Below are 2921 nucleotides of genomic sequence, written 5' to 3' on the forward strand. Positions count from 1 at the left end.
TAATCGACCCCGGTGTTAATAAATGGTCGTTCTACCTTGGTGACTCGAGAGACGGGCAAGTTTCCCATGAGCTCGGACGGCACTACAGCTTTTTCCCGAGTGCACGCCACGCATTTATATAAAACACTGCGGATTGTAGCGCGTGCTCGAATAATCCAGTATTCGTTGCGTAAGTGTGCAAGCGTGAGTTTCGGACCTGCGTGTAACAAATTGCGGTGTGTGCTCTCAATTAATAAGGTTAGGAGTGGATGTGATCGAAGAATGATCGGTGTCTTTGCATTTTTTTCTAGTTGGGAGTTTGCTAGCCGTCCCCGTGCTCGAATTAACCCTTCCGAATCTAAGTACGGAGTTAATGAGAGGAGAGGACTTGTTTTTGGGATTGGTTTGGATGACCTTAAGGCTCTCCTCTCCTCTGGAAAGGCCTCTTGTTGCAACCTTTTTAACCAGTACAATTTGGCTTGCTTAACTAAATTTGGAGTCAGAATTATTGATGAAGCAGATGCCTTAATACATCTCGTGGGAAGGTTTTGGTCAGGTTGACTTTTAATTCTTACGCGAAGGGTTTGGATGAAGCGAAGTAAGTATGCCGTTACTCGCAATAGTTTCGACCATGAAGAATATCGAAATGTTAATTCCCATTGATCAACACAGGTAGCCATGCTCTGGAGGCTCGACTGTTTTTCTTCAAGCGACGTGTTTGGAGACGATAAGTTCCTGTCGGTGGGCCACGAGGACGTTTTTAGCCATTGCGGACCAGACCACCATAACAGGTAATCTTTTAATTTTTGGATTGGCATTCCCCGCGAAGCGCAATCGGCTGGATTTTCATTGGTGGGCACGTAATGCCATTGCGCATGTGACACAAGATTTTGTACCTTTGCAACGCGGTTTGCCACGAACGGTTTCCATCGAGTGGCTGATTGATTCAGCCATGCGAGAGTTACGCGAGAATCCGTCCAACAATGACATTCGATCGATTGCTCTTTTAGTGCGGTGGATACAAATTTTAAAAGTTGGGCGAGAAGAAGTGCGGCGCACAACTCCAATCGAGGAATACTAATCGTTTTAAGTGGAGCGACCCGCGTTTTGGCTATTAATAGAGAGACAGTAACGGTACCATCAGACAGGATACTTCGTGAATAAACTATCGCGGCGTAAGCTTTGGTTGAGGCATCTGAGAACCCATGCAGGCTCTGCGTTCGAATAGTTCTTGGAGCGATTTTTCGCGGTATGGATAGTTTTTCCAATTCGGGAAGCTGAATACAAAATTTCTGCCATTCAGTGAGAATGGCAGCTGGAAGAATATCATCCCAATCGCAACGAAGTGACCAGAGTTTCTGGATATAAATTTTTGCTACAATGATGACTGGAGAGATCCACCCTAAAGGGTCGTACAGTTTCGCTATCGTTGACAGGACTGTTCGTTTAGTGTTGGCTGGGTTGATTGTAAGGATTTGGTTTGAAACTTTAAAACGAAATTGATCCAAAGCGGGATTCCAAATTATTCCAAGGACCGAAATTATTTCATGAACTTGCAAGGATTTGCTGGTTGCGAGGCCGTGATCCTCTGGATTCATATCAGTGAGCAAGGCTGGGTCATTGCTGGCCCACTTTCGTAACGAGAAGCCACCTTTGGCGAGAAGCGTTTTAATTTGGTTTCGCAATTGGCGAACTGATTCGAGGCTATCGCCACCAAAAAGAAAATCATCAACATAGGCTTGGTCCCGGATTATTGAAATTGCGTCGGGAAAACTCGATCCCTCATCCTCGACGAGCTGTTGCAAAACTCGCAAGGCAAGATACGGAGCTGGAGCAGTCCCATAAGTGACTGTGAGGAGTTGATATTCCTCAACGGCCCCATGTGGAGAATCGCGCCAAAGAATTCTTTGGTAATCGAGGTCTTGAGGATCGACTAGTATCTGGCGATACATTTTTGCAACATCCGCCGTATAAACAAATTGGAATTGACGCCATCGAATTAATATGGATACCAGATCTTGTTGGAGTTTCGGCCCGGTGAAAAGATGATCGTTAAGTGACGTCCCGTTAGACGTTTTGCGTGATGCATTAAAAACAACGCGAAGGCGAGTTGTGGCGCTACTTTCACGAATAACAGCGTGATGCGGTATATAATAACAATTTCGAGTATTTGGTGGAAGAGAATTGACTTTTTTCATGTGTCCGAGAGCTTGGTACTCTGCAAGGAAGGTTTTATACTCATCTGCTTTGGATGAGTCGCGACGAAGACGATTCTCTAATGAATGAAGACTTTTTAATGCTCCGGATCGTGATTCTCCTAACGGAATGGGAGGTTTGGTTTTAAATGGTAGTCGAACGATATAGCGTCCATTTGGTGCGCGGTAATGCGTGGATTGGAAGTGTGATTCGCAATTCTTATTTTCAGGAGTCAGGATCGTAGGAGTGAAAACGTCCTCAAGTTCCCAGAACCGGCGTAGATCCTGGTCGAGGTTTTCGAGGATTGAAAGGTGGTGAATTCCGACTGTGGAAGACGAGGATTGGCATTGGATCGGACCTGAGAGTATCCATCCTATCGTGGTATTTTGAGCGACAGGATTACACGCAGGGCCCTTTCTCACCCCTTGCAATAAAAGTTGGCCATAAAGATCCGCTCCAATGATGATATCAATTGGGTCCGAGCTCATCGGTTCCTTGTCCGCAAGGTTCAAATCTGCAAGGTGAGACCAATTAGCTTGTGCATGGGTTCGCGCGGGTACATACCTGGTTAACGATTTCATTATAATAGCGGTGGTCGAATATGCAGGTTCATTCGATTCAGCCGGCGTGATAATAATAGCAGCCACTTGAGTAGCATGAGAATGGTTTTCACCGATTCCGGTAATGCGTGTGTGCTGCCTAGTGCGATCAAGACGGAGCGACTGAGCTAAATGATCCGTTATGAG

General features: G+C 45.7%; 1 long non-coding RNA gene across 1 annotated transcript; it reads left to right on the forward strand.

Annotated features, from left to right (window-relative positions):
* The first annotated feature begins 295 nt into the window (after positions 1 to 295).
* LOC123988907 lies at positions 296 to 2688 on the forward strand. The gene is made up of 3 exons (XR_006830322.1): positions 296 to 577; positions 652 to 770; positions 2405 to 2688. It is a non-coding gene; the product is annotated as an uncharacterized LOC123988907 (long non-coding RNA).
* Positions 2689 to 2921: the final 233 nt, after the last annotated feature.

The sequence above is a fragment of the Osmia bicornis genome, unplaced genomic scaffold, assembly GCF_907164935.1.
Source record: "Osmia bicornis bicornis unplaced genomic scaffold, iOsmBic2.1, whole genome shotgun sequence".
Lineage (NCBI taxonomy): Eukaryota > Metazoa > Arthropoda > Insecta > Hymenoptera > Megachilidae > Osmia > Osmia bicornis.